Source organism: Erithacus rubecula (genome assembly GCF_903797595.1).
Source record: "Erithacus rubecula genome assembly, chromosome: 3".
Classification (NCBI taxonomy): Eukaryota; Metazoa; Chordata; class Aves; order Passeriformes; family Muscicapidae; genus Erithacus; species Erithacus rubecula.
The window spans coordinates 98,597,897-98,612,564 of record NC_136689.1 but is presented as its reverse complement, the minus strand read 5'-3'; the positions used below and the strand labels follow the sequence as shown (position 1 = coordinate 98,612,564).

Here is a 14,668-nt window from a genome sequence, read left to right as displayed (position 1 = left end):
CCAGAATATGAAAAGAACATGTTCCACAGTAAATGCTATACTATTTTAGAAGCATTCCTGCTAACTGCTTTTTGTTTTTAATGCAAAGAAAGATTTGGCAGGTTCTCCAGGAGGATAAAATACCCACATATTCCCGAATGTTATTGACTGGTAGTATTGCCTTGCAATTCAATCTCCTGCTAACTTCTCTGTCCCTCTAATTTCTGCTAATGGGGCCCCTACCCAGACCTGTCTCTTGACCTAACCTACAGTTTATTACAGGCACTCCCTCTCAAGTACCCTCTCCCAAACCATGAAGAGCTTTAACAGAGAATTCTGTGCTGTATTACTCAATAAAATCTCAGAAAGGATATTATTAACCCTTACATTCTTCAGCAGTGCAAGATCATTTTGATGGAACTCTTTTCAGTTTTGCTAACGAGGTATGCTTTGTTTGTTAACAAATTATGATGCCATTTTTTTGTTGGGGTCTTTTTAATAAAGAACAAGCAGTTTGCTTTGCAGCTGTCACAGTTTGTATCCTTTCTCTGTAAATGATGAGTTGGAGAGTTAATTTTAGCACTAACACATTATATGTTAGAAATTCACTACTGTCTGTTCTTGCAAAGGAATAGTTTGTTATTTTCAACACAAAAGCCTTTCAGTTCTGTTTCTGTTTCTGGCCTCATGGCCACCTTCCTTCAGACAGTTCTCTGTATCTGTAAATCTCAGTGTACTTAGCTGTATCACATCACTACTGTAAACTGTAATACTTCAGTGTATTTGAAGTACTGGACTGTGTATTGTATCCTTACTCTTGAAACTGCAGATTCTAACCGATTGATGTTTTTAATTATATAGTAGTATTTTAGTTGTTTGAGGTTGTTGCCTTTTGAAGAACAGCACAGTGCCTAGCAGCTCACTTTTTTAAAATGTAATATTTTTGTGATGGATGATTTCATCAGGGGACAGGCTATGACTATTTGCTGCTTTAACTCTGCTCAAAGGAACTTTACCATGCAAGCTCTGTTTAGAAGTTTCAGGTTTTTCCAAGGATAAAAAGATGTTGTTCTGTCTTTGAAAGTCTATTTTCACAGAATTTAGAATTAGATTTGAGTACAAGTACAATGCATTCATTTTTTCTTTGTGTTTCTGTGACAGAGGCATAGACTTAAAGGTAGTGCAGTTCCATGCAAAATTTGATTCTTCAGTCTTTGGATTATCATTCTGCTTGTGGGTGGCAAAGCTCTGAGTGAAAATCCTGTATTATATGCAATCATTAATTAAAATTCTTTTCAAATGTTAAAGTTATTGTGGCTGGAAAACCAATTGTATTTTTCAGATGAAATTGTATTAGAAAGATTTAGAGAAGCTTTCCTTGACACCTTTCTTACATCTTTTAATTAAGAAAGCCTTTGGTGTTAATAGGTTCAAGTTTGCCAGAATTAAAAAGGAAGGTATCTAAATATTTGAAGTGTTCTTACCTAAAGCTGCCATGGTATGCAGCTGTATCACTGCCCTTTCCAGCATGCTGTAAAGAGCCCCTAAAGTGAATTAATCAGCTGTCTTTGCCATACAGGCCTCACATTAAAATCTTCCTTATGAGCCATTGAATATAGCACAAAAGGCCCCAACACACATACCTGCTAAAAGAGAAGTAGGGGCTGGACAACGTTATTAGCATTTTATGCAAGGGACAGATGACAGTTTCTCCCAGGAGTCGCGTTCTGCTGTGTGGGATAAAATTGGATGAGCGTGCAGCTGCATCTTAGGCTGACCAAACAGTATCAGCCACACAGGGTCCCAGCTGGAGCACTTCCTCCTCTGGTCATGTCTTTGGATTAGCATCAGTCCATCTGCCACCACACTCCCACTGCCAATTAAATGATATACCCATGGCTTGGGAGAGCACTTGAATGGTTTACATGCTGCTAAAGATCCACTCTTCAGAGCTTTCCTTCCCACAGTGAGCACAGAGCACTGCTGGTGCATTAGTGCACTTCCAGAAATGCTCCAGGTGTATCCTCATTCATTGCATCCCAGTAGTTATTCTACCTGCCCTAAGAGGATGGCCCAATTTCAGCAGCCCCTTAGGAGAAATTATTTTCTTTCTTATGTGACTGAATATTGCCTATTCTGAGCTTTTAGTCAGTGGCTTTCCTTGAGACAGATTACTTCTTGTGGAAGCAAAGGAAGACAGACACCTAAAAGACTGGTTAAAACTATGCATTGGATATTTTGAACTGCTGATGTATATTGAATATTACAGAAGTCTTGAATGAGGGAATTGCTTGAAAAAAGTGAAAGACACATCATAGAATGTAGGTAGTGCAGAAAAAAATATGTGCAAGTTTGTGAATGCTCAGTACCAGCACTAGCAAATATGTTCTTTCTACAGGTTGCTTGTATTAGGGTACAAAGAGGCAAAAAATATCTATTCAAGTGAGGACTCTGGATCAAAAGTCGGTGTGAGCAAGGAAGTCTGTCTTTCACAGAGGGCAGTATATTCAGGAGCTGAAGAAGTACCTCCCACTGCAGGACTTACACAGGAGCTAGGTCAGAATATTTATCTGTTTACCAGAACATCTGGACTAACACAACAGAATTTTTCATCAGGAGAAAGGCTTTTCCTCTTTTGTATTCCAGTACTGGGGATCAGCAAAGCAGTGAATGAGTGGTATTAGGTTAAGCCTGTCAGACCTTTCCTTTCGGCTTCCTTTCAGTTTTCTTTCCACTACATATATTTAATTATATGTTTACATATGGGCATGCATTTATATAATAGGTACAATAGATACAATAAATTTACATATACCTAAATAGAAAATATGCTAATGATAGCTCTTTTAAGGGATGTTTCAGAGAGCTTTAAATTATTCATTTTGATGGCATTTTATGTTTTTATACTGATAAAGCCAAATCATAGAATGGTTAGAGTTGGAAGGGACCTTAAATACCCCTAGTTCAAAACCCCCTGCCATGGTCAGGGATACTTTCCATTAGATCAGGTTTCTCAAAGTCCCATCCAGCCTGGCCTCACAGGACCATGCCTGTCACAAGCTTGCTTCTTTTGATGTGTATCCACAGGCAATTTGACCTCAAATGCCTTAGTGTTTGGCCTGTGAGAGAGGGATTGTATAGAGACCTAAATACCTTAAGGGAAAAACATCTGCATTTAAAACTGTCACAGTTGTTATTGCTTTCTATTAACTTGAGCCTGTGTAAGCACAGAACTAACTTGTTAGATGCTGGAGAGATCTGGAGATCTCCTTCCTCCACTGGGACTTCCAAGACAAATTTTCTAACCACATAGTGGTTAGTAACAAGTAACAAGATATTTCACATAAAAGACACCTGTTCCATACCCAGATCAGCCTCAGGTAGTGATGCACTGTGAGTTTAGGGATTTTCTCTTTGTGTAAAGAAATGCTTATGTGGCAGATTGACTTTTAAAGAAAGACATTTGCCTGGCCATGCTTAAGGATTTTGAGAATATCATAGCAAAGACAGAGGCTAATGTATCTTAACAGACACATCTGCCATACATCTCTGTAATTCCTCATATTCCTCATGCTTAGAACACCTCAGAAAATTTGGTGAAAATTCAGTGTGGGCAAAACCATCCCAAAATAAATTCGTGTTAGTTTAACACTGCCTCTTGTTTTGGTCTGTGAAAGCAGAGGGATTCTGGACACCTACAATGCACACTATGCCTGGGAGTTTGAGGCTTTATTTAAACCTGACAGCTATGGGATAAGAAGGTGTTTTCTTTCATCATTAGCCAGCCTTTTCTAAAATGGTAATTAGTTTCAGGAAGAGAATTTCAAAACCTGTCGTGCATGTGTTCCTGTGAAAACCTTTCATGTTCATGTTGTCTGGCACTACACATCACACAACTACCTCCTCCTGAGTAGGTCCTGGTGTTGTCTGTTCAGTTTTTTATTCCAATCATAGGATAATATGATGGGGGCAAAGAGGAAAAAGAAAAGCTGTTGAGACAAAGGGGAATTGCAATGTCAAATGCAAAATACATATTTTACAACGTGTTATAAATAGGATATTCTTTTTCCTTGTGCAGTGTCTTTAATAAGCAACTACACAGTACTGTGGAGAAAAAAACTCTGAGCACATTATGATATACACATCTTTTATTCATCTACATAGGTTCCTTTAAAGTTTTAGCTTTTGAAACAAGATTGGGTATGTATATTAATTTGCATACAAAATAACCTAGGTATTCCTGTTTAAATGTAGATCTGGGGTTGTTTAGCCTGGAGAAAAGGGGACTCAGGATATGATTCTTTACAACTGTCTGCAGTGGGGTGAGGTGGGGTTCAGCCTCTTCTCCCAGGTAACCCCAACAATATAAGAGGACCCAGCCTCAAGCTGTGCCAGAGAGGTTCAGGTTGGACATCAGGAAGAATTTCTTGGCTGAAAGGGTGGTGAAGCATTGGAATGGGCTGCTCAGAAAAGGGGTGGAGTCACCATCCCTGATAGTGTCCAAGAAACGACAGTATGTGGCACTTAGTGCTGTGTTTTAATTGACAGGTCAGTCAAAGCTTGGACTTGATGATCTTGGAGGTCTTTTCCAACCTTAGTGATTTTGTGAGTCTAAGTAAAATGGCATATATGATAAAAAAAGAGAAAGTGTGGGATCTCTGTGAATTTCCATTTCAACTTCTTCAAACAGAGTTAGCTAAGAGAATGAAATTTCTTTTTATGGGGGAGAAAGTAAAGGCAAGAGGAAAGGTCAGGTGCGTCATTTTCCTGTGACCATACATTTCAGAAAAGGCCTTCTTCAAAGACTTCAAATACTTAAATTCAATAAACTTGAAATACTGTCACAGAAGCCTGTGAAGAAGTAATGTAGAATGACATTATACATTTATGTACAATTAATGTAGCAGAAATCAATACAAATTAAACATAATGGAAAATGGAACATTTAATTTTCATTAAAATAAGAACACATTATTAATATCATTTTAGAAAATCAAAACATAATTTGTCTTTTTTCATGGAAAATTTTTACATTCTCATTATGCAGTTCAACGTGAATATAACTAGCTCTCTAATGAAAAAGCTTTATTGATAAAAATATTTACACAAGCTTCAGTCCTTGTGCTAGAAAGGTGGTTTAGTACAAGCAGCAGAAAAGAATGCTTAAAGAATGAAATCATTAACTAAAAGGAGTGTTTGTAATTTTTGCTGATATTATTCTGTATTGGTTCTGACTGCATCTTACTGTTTAAAGAAAAGGCACAATTGAGGATTGTGTTGAAATCTGTAATGCTTTAAATCCCCATGTCTTTCTTTTTATGAACAAGCCCTATTACCAGAACACTTAATGGGAATTCTAGAATAATTTGGATCAGAACGGAATTTTAGAGATCATCTTTTCTGACCTCCTGCTCAAAGCAGACTTAAAATAATTGCTGAGTTGCTGAGGAGATTATCCAGCAGAGTTTTGAGTATTTCCAAAGATTGGGATTCCACCCTTCCTAGCACCTGCTCCACTGTTTTACTACCCCAGCAGTGACAGTAACTTTTCTAAGCTCTAGTAGGAATTTCCTGAATAGCAGCTCGTGTCTAGTGTGTCTTGTCCTTTCACCTTGTTCATGGAGTCTCGTTCTGTGTCCTCCATATGCTCCCATTAGGTTGTTAAAATAGCACTGAGATCCCCTGTGAGCTGTTCCTTCTCCAGGCTGAGCAAGCACAGCTCTCTCTCAGTCCCTCCTTGCCCAGGATTTGTCTACTGAGAGAAATCCAGGCTGAATTCCCTTCTCAAACACGTAACATTTAAAATTCCGTCTCCTTTGCTGTCAGAAAGGCCTTCAAGTGTTGCAGCTGGGCTACTGGACTTTTCCCTCTCCTCATAAAGGATTTGCCATACTTTGGCCTCCTCCATATTCTAAGTGGCACCCTGATCCTCATCCTGCAAATAATTCTACATGGCTGCTCTAATCATTTAAGTAAATAAGTCATTAGTAAAATGAACAGATTCATAAGCATTTGCCTTGTAATTAATTTGTGGGGAAAAAAACAAGTTTTAATATTCTGAGTGTTTTTTATGCACCCCTATAATTCAGGTGGACCTGTAGGTCAATTAAACATTGTGTTCACTATTTCTTTGTTAATTTGAGGCTCATAAGAAGTACACCACAAATTAAAATCCATATTAAAAAATTGTTAAATCTTGTAACAAATTGAAAGTATTTGTGGCTTTTTGTTTTTCCTTCCGTAGTTCAGTTGAGAAGAATGGGACATTTTATTGCCCAGTTCATTACTTACAGTATTCAAGATTGTGGTCAAGATTAGGTAATAGTAAATTTTGGGAAATATTGCTGCTCACATGTCATAACTGGTTTTTTGTATTGGGAAGGCAGAAGGTTGTCGAATTTTTTTTTTAATTGTGTGGGTGCATTTTTCTGAAGACCAAGGCCAGTGAGTAATTTGAGCTAAAAATATTGCAGCCAGCAGCTTTGCAGACATCAAGTTCTGCCAGAGCTTCTCAAATTCCTTTTTGCTGCTGTAGCCTAGAGCCTTCCCTGGAGAACCTGTCAATCACGCTAAAATGCATCGAGGTCCTCTTTGGTGGACATGCAAGAACTAAACTGCAACCACAAATTTAACTTTCTCTGAGAGCTAAGACAAGAGTCAGCCCATTTCAAATAAATGTTGTTACATTAATCTGATGCACCAATGCATAGCTCCATTTTTTGCAGTCGGTCAAGTCTCTAGTGTTCCTCCTCTGCATCAGTGAATTCTGTCAGTGCAATGCCTCCTTTGACCTGAGGTGTTCTTGGCTTGGGTGCTATTATAACCCTCGCTTGCAGAAACTCAGGTAACCTGATGTGGAGTTCATACAAAGCAGAAACTGAGAAACAAGAGTTTTTTGATGATGTCACTGTAGGCAAATCTCAAACTGTGTGCTGTCTACTCGAATTCAAGAAAGAAAACTTAGCAGCAAATGTAGATGAGGTGTTTCTCTGACTGCAGCTGTACCTTATTTTTTCCATCATCTTTTCCTTCTCATTTCCCATTCACCTCCATATCCTCTTTCCCTTTTTTCAGCCACTGTTTCTCAAGTCATGCCATACTTTCCCCGTGAGCTACAAGTGATACTGGGCTCTGTCTAAGTAACTTTTCTTTTTCACTCTAACATCATGATGCTAATGAACCAATCCACTAGTAACAAAAAAGTGCAGATAGACCACTGAAGATCTTACATGCAGTGAGTAAAAAGCCAAGAAAGAACCACAGAAATCAAAAGTGGTTTTGTTTATCCTAATAAAAATTAAAACCACTTTTGTTAACCTCCACCTTCATGTAAAAAACTTGCACTCAATTCCCTTAACTCTGTAAATTAAAGGAATCCTTCCCCTCATCCCTGTACTTCTATTCTTTTCTTCTTCCCTCTTTACAGTCAGTCCTGGTAGTTTTGGAATGTCTTCCTGGTCTGAAAGTTCATCCAATGTCTCTGTGTCAAAAAAACAAAGGCCACAGTGAACAAAAGGGGCAAAAATTAAATTCTGTGGTATCAGATCACTGTTTACAAAATTTGAACATCATCACAGCATTTTTTTAAAGTTTGTTCTTTTTTCTTTATAAGAGAATGTAAGAGCATGATAAAAATTAAATCAATAATGTTAACATTTGGTTTGAAGCAGGAAGCTGATAATTAGAACAAAGAGAAGGCACCTAAAATAAATTATAATAAACCACCCCTGTGTACATTGGGTAAAAAGGCTTATGCACCCTTGGTTATATTAAAATATTTGTGATCTCTAAATCAGTCTTCCATACTGTTCTGATGTCAATACTAAATATATATTGAACTTTTTAGGACAAAGAATAATTTTATAATCTAGTACAGGATTGCATATACTAAGAGGTCATAAGCAAGGAACAACACAGTTCAGTGTTATTCTGCCACCTTTTGCTTTTTTATAATTCTAACAATTCTTTTTCCCTAGAAATGCTAGTCCTTGAAGTGGGAACAGCTTGTAAAGTCTTTTATTAAGTGTTCTGTAGTTCTTGCTGCAAAGTGTAGTGCCTTTAAAAATATTTCTCCTAGCCTTATTTTTTGTCTGATAAAATATTGACAGAACACAGTTTAATGTCACTGTGACATTGCAGTCTTGAGCATATTGCATTTCAGTATAAGATACATAGATGTTAAACTGAGTGACAGAAGTTCAGGTGAGCAGAACTTTATTATCACTAATATAAACTGCTGTTTGTATTTCATTTCTTTATTTGATTTCAGTTGCTTCATATTTGTGACTCAGTCCATTTGGGGGAGATAGGAAGGGTCCTGTGCAGAGTGTTGCCATTTTGATAAGAAATGTAAAGTAGATTAAAATACTAATTACTTGTAGTTACTGTTATTTAATAACACCTAAAGAAATTTACTGTTTTGATAGAATTGGATTTGATATTCAGGTTCTGAAAATTTGTTTTCTGTAAGGAGTTTTTAACAATAAAAAGCAACATAAAGAGTACAAATGAGGCCTTGGAAATTCAAGTATTCCCAAATAAAGAAAAACATAAATTCTAAAAATAGAAAAAAGCACTTTGAATTTTCTAATTCAGTTTAGAATAATATCCAGTGTTACCAAATGTGTACCAGGACATGCACATGTAATTCTCACAATGATATGTGATGTGTGGGTTTGTCTCTGCCTTAGATGACCCATTGCTTAAGACAGGAAAGGAATCAGTTATTGAGAAGAATTGTTTTATTTTTCAAGAAAAAATAATTTCAACATAAGTTGGAAAAATGTATAAAAACTCAGTAAACGAGGAGCAAGTCTGTTATCTTTGCACTTTTTACCCACTTCCTGTGGAGAAGTCTTATCACATTGCATCTTTATGCTGAATGTTGCTGAATCAGTTATGCTTATTAAATTCTTTCAGGTTGAAGCAGATTCCCCAAAATTAGCCATGAGTTTTCTTTTAGCATATCCTAGGCAGCCAAAATAGATGGACAAAGTAATTAATTTAACTTATCTACTACTACTACTACTAATAATAATAATAATAATAACAATAATAATAATAATAATTTTGGTTAATACAGGTGGTATTGTAAGTAGACTAAAAAATTTTAAAAAGTGAGTAATTCTGAGTGTTCAAAAAGCAAATAATGTATTCAAATCCTATTTCCTGCATTATCTCTTGAAGGGATTGTTAGTACAGTAAACAACTTTTGGGATCAAATTTTGGAATAAAAGTCCATACTATGTCTGTGATAGTGACCATTGACGGATCTTTAGATGAATACAGAAACAGAGTGAAGGAAAGTCCTTCACTCAGCCCTTAATCCAATTTTCCTTTACCCATATTAACTTTGGATATCTCATGAGTGCTAGTGGTGATGTGTTACAAAATGTCCATAGAATATCCTGAACTGGAAGGGACGCACAAGGATCATTGATTCCAGCTCCTGGCCCTGCACGGGACACCCCAAGAGTCACACCGTGTGTCTGAGAGTATTGTCCAAACACTTCTTGGCTCTGCCAGGCTTGGTGCTCCCTGGGGAGCTGTTCCAGTGCCCAGCCACCCTCTGGGGGAAGAACATTTTCCTGATATCCAACCTAAACATCTCCACACACAACTTCAGGCCATTCCCTCAGGTCCTGGCACTGCTCAGCACAGAGCAGAGATCAGTGCTTGCCCCTCCTCTTCCTCTCATGAGGAAGCTGCAGCTGCAATGAGGTCTGTCTCCATCTCTTCTTCTCCAGACTGAACAAACCAAGTGACCTCAGCCACTCCTGACACAGCTTCTCCTCAAGGCCCTTCACCATCTCCTTTGTCCTCCTTTGGACACTCTCTAATAGCTTAATGTCTTTTTTAACATTGTGGTGCCCAAAAATGTACATGGGACTCAAGGCAAGGCAGAGCAGAGTATTTTCTGGGTTTTGTGAAAATATTTACTGTTATATTTTAAAAAGTTTATACACTCTCTCCTTCTGGTTCTTTCATTGTTGAGAAATAGTGATTCTTTATTAATTTCTTAGTTTTCTTCATGATTTTTTTATATACTTTTATCATATTCTCAGTTCCACTGCCTTCTTTCTAAACTAGGGACTCCTTATCTTTGGATGGATTACTGCTCTTCTGGTAGGATCTGCTCCTTTGATCTTCATATCACCTCTCTGTATATGTTCTCTACTTCGTGAAATCTTTTTTGGATAGGCATGTGTCAGAACTGCATGCAGTGTTCAAAATGTGGAAGCTCCATAGATCTATACAATTGCTTAATCACGTTTTCCATTTTGTTCTCTCTCCCTTACATAGTAATTTCTGTCTTCTTTTTGCCTTTTTTACTGTACATAGTGCTAAACTTCTTGTCTTCAAAGAATCAGTGACTATCAGATTTCTTTCTTCTGAATTTTATGAAGTCATTTAGATGCAATATTGTGTGTTTATAGGAAAATAGGATTATTTTCCCTATATGCATGACTTTATATCTTTCAACACTGAATTTTCTCTGAAGTGAATATCCAGTCACTCTACTTCATGAGATAAATTTGTAACTTTTTAACCCTATTTCCAATTTTTACTACGATTTAAAAATTATTTTTTGTTCAAGAAGATTCTGGACATTTTCTAGGTCAGTGTGTATATGGTAAATAGTGCAAATACCAACATGCACTTATGTAGGATAGCCACTAGTAATGTATCTCTGTTGTGAAAAAATTACCATTTAACCCTACTCTTGGTATTGCATCTTTTTAACCAGCTGATAAAGGATTTTACTAAGAGATCCTTCTTAATGTAGTTCAGATTCCTTTAAAGTTTGGTGAGCAAACTGTTAAAAGGCTTTTGCAACTACAGGTGCACTGCACTACTGGGTACATGAAAGCCCCCAATCCTTTCTTCATCTGAATCATTTCTGTGATTTGTCCACAAGCAAAAAAGTGAAATTTGAAGCAATAAGTTTGTAAGAAGCAACCGTTTTAGCTTGAGTTACAGTAAGTGCAGTAGATCAGTGCATAATTGAAAGAAAAAATTCAGCCCAATTCCTTTATCAGCATAACTACAGATTTCATCCCACTTCATTTATTAATATGTTGGTGATGGTAGTGAGTTGCTGGAGCTGTGGGAAGTGGCAACATCTTGTTTCTTTGTTTGGTGAGAAAGGAGGTATAGTGATAAAGAGAGTACCACTCTGCATGAAATGGAGAAGCAGGAAGTTTTTGTTAGATTCAAATTGATATGCTTTTCTCATTGTTCCTAAGTTGAAATTAAAGGCACATTTTTGGCAGGACCTGAGTTCATTACAACCCCAGTCACCATTTTTTAAAAAAATTATTTTTACTGTTGTTACATTCTTCTAACTATGATAGTGTCCCACTGTGCCTCATTCTTTGTCCCTAATGCTTTTTAAACACAAAGAGAAAAGGCAAGCTAGGTCCAAAAGAGTTTGTTACTTAAGACAGGACAGAGAAAAGGGATGCAGGAAAATAGATGGAAAATGAACCAGATAGAGGCTGACAATGTAGTAGCAACTTTGCAGTTATTGTAGTTGGTTTCTTGGAGGGTTTGAGGGAGAAGTCACTGGAAAGGAGGATTTTGAGAAAGGTATTCAGTTAGGCTTGCACAGATTTTATAGAGTGAGCCTTTCAACAAGGAAGGACTGTATAGGAGAAGATGAATCATTGGAGAATTTCATCATGGTAGATAAAATGGGGACGGATTGTGATGAACTGTTTAGCTTATTACTTTCTTCTACTGTTTTTATTAATATTTGTAACAGAACAGAGTAAATAATAAAATCCCACACAGTTTTGCAGGGGAAGTCTGTATTTTGTCTGCCCTGTATTTTATTATATTTTAACCTCTGCACCAGTTCACTTCTTGCTATTTCTTGTGCCTTAGAATTCCAACTAAGTAGAATTCTTAGCTAGTCTTGAGATTTTTCTGAATATCAGGCTCCTTTTTCCTGGGACTGAAATAGTATGTTCTCTTTCTTCATATAGTCATGGTGACACTATTTGTGTGATAAGCTGGTCTTTTTGCTTTCCCTACAAAAATAATTTCATCCTAGATAATCATCCTGGGAGCTTCCATGTGTTTCATGTTTTCCCTTTGGTTGTAGGTCTCTTTTCCTTTAAGAAGGATGAAACATCAGATAGTAGCTGTGAAGTGTCTTTTCCATGAGTGAAGATGATCAAATATTTAAACCTTTTTTTTTTCCCAAAAAATTTACTTCAAATGTAAGAGTGTGTGTGGTGGTGGAGATGTGAGAGACCATGGTTTTAGGAGTTTATTAAATCTTGTATAGCTAGACCCTCTTGGGGATTGAAAGATCCAAGGAATGGATGAGATGCATAGACTGCAGTATTGCAACACTTTCAGCAAAATCTAAAAACTGCCAATGCTAGGAATGTTATATTCAGCTAAAGTTTACTTTCCTGAGTCCAGTGGGTGTTTGTATTCACAGTTCAGAAGTCTGGCTGGTATTGCTCTCTTCCTGTAAGTTGTTTCAGATTTGAACTTATCCCGCAAGACCTATTTCCAGAATTAGATTCAGATTGAGAAGTACTGTACAGTTGTTACCGACTTAAAAAATAAATCTGCTTTAGCTTGAGCATGGGAGCCAAGGATTGGAAGGGAAGCCATGCATGACTGCCATCTAAATGTACTTCCATCTGAGGGTGAAAGAGGAAAAAAATACCATGTCATGTTTCTGCTTTGATAAGCCTGTCCTTACAAAGGACTTCCATTACGTTGTTCGTGTATTAGGTGATAAGTCTCAGATTCTACTTTGAATAATATATTACTTATTTATTACAATGAGATATGAAGGAGAGGGGAGATTGAAGGATGCAGAGATCTAAAGTTTTGTTTTACTTACAGTGCTTGAATGAAATTTAGCTGTCTCTGATATGAAAGAGTTCAGACCATGTTCCCTTGTGCATTTATGCACTGTGGAGTAATAAGGAACCACTTTTATCTTCAAGTCTACAGAGTAGGCAAAGGCTCAAGCAAACACAGGTGGCTCCTGAGCTGGGGTGGCCAAAGGCATAACACTGCTCATTGCTGCAGGTGCTGCAGCAGGTGTTTGAGACACTGTACCTCACTGACTCTCAGCTATCGGGACACGCTCTTGCAAAGGGGCTGGCAATCTGTCAGCTTATTGAGGGCCAAATGTGACCCTTAATACTTTCCTGTCCAGTGACCCAATACCATGCCTGCACATACTACTATTCCTACTTGTATTAAGATACTGCTGAGCTTGGTACTACATTGGTACTGATCAGAACCACAGCTCCTGTCCACATGGTTTCTTATCTAGGTGAAGGATAGGGGATAATGGGTGGATAGATGGGGAGCACGAGGAGACTGAGGCAGGAGTGATCAGCATAGGGAGCTGTAATATTGGTACTTTGTAGTTGTGTCTGCAAGGCAGTGGTTTGAAGTGGAAGAGTGAGATATCAGTCAGGAGAGTTACAGAAAGCCCCTCCTGTGTAGCATGAGAGGCGACAAATGTTTGAAAATCTAGGGGAGGCTGTTGTGAAATTTTGTCTATGGGAACCATCTTTTCATAAGAGTTAACAAACAGAAAGGCTTTGAAAGTTAGCTCAAGTTGGTTATGCTTGATACTTTTGGCCTCTAGAAGCAGAAGGAATATAGGTGATCACCTCTCAGCTTATTATCTAAGCTCCTGTAACTTCTAGTTGAAGATATGTAAAAGATCCTGCTGGCAGATGAATATGAGCTGGCTCATTATGTTTTCCACAGAGGAAAAGTCATTGAATTAACAGACAGGAAAAGGGAAGTCTGTGGAGCAGTTGTTTTTTTTAAAAACCATACCTTGAAGATATTTTACAGAAGGAATCGGGTAAATTTAAATTAAGGCTGTAGCCAAGAACTTGGATAAAGGCTTGGTCTGAGAATCACAGGCCAGGGAAACAAGCCAAATAGTCATGGGACCCACTATCATCAGGATTACAGATGTCTCACAGAGGTTGGAGGAAGAACCAAGAGTTTTCAACATGTTATTTTGTGATATATCTAAGCATAACTCAGGGGGAGAAGTGAGACTTTAGACTGAAACAGATAGATCTGGAAAAACAAAAAGAGGTATCTGCATCCAAGGCAATTATATAGTTTAATGAATCACTATTGCAATATCAGATTTAGATCTTGTCTCTGACAGACCACTCCTGCTGAGAAGCAACTAACTCTTGTGAATAATTCTCCTGAAATCAGGAGTGACAGAAAATAGTCTTTAGGAATGTGAGTCAATTTGAAATGTCTCTTGAGTGTGCAGTGTGTATTCAGAGCTCCAAAATATACTATATGGTATTATATAAACCAGATTACTGTGTTCCACAGGGTCTCAGTGAAACCACTCCAGACTCTTCTACATGCATGAACATTGGTACTGATTTGTCAGTTCCATTGAAATCGTCTTTTCATTTTTATTTATATGTTTAATCAGATGCAGCTTGTGATAGTGTAGCTCACATCACCTTCATAACCAAGTAGTCCCCTTTAATTCAGTGGTGGTCCCCAAGGATTAAGGTGCTGTTGACTTCATGCCAGTGCACTGGCAACTATCCCTTGATTATGAGAGTGAGAGACATGAAAGTAAAATAAATTTAAGGTTCCACAAATGCAGAAACAAATGTGAATATTACTTAATCATACGGTCACAAACTACAGTACTGATGTA

General features: G+C 37.5%; 1 protein-coding gene across 7 annotated transcripts in view; it reads left to right on the top strand.

The window, feature by feature from the left end:
- The window catches only part of PTPRM (protein tyrosine phosphatase receptor type M), a 445,192-nt gene that overhangs the window by 337,798 nt on the left and 92,726 nt on the right, over window positions 1–14,668 (top strand). The window lies entirely within an intron of this gene.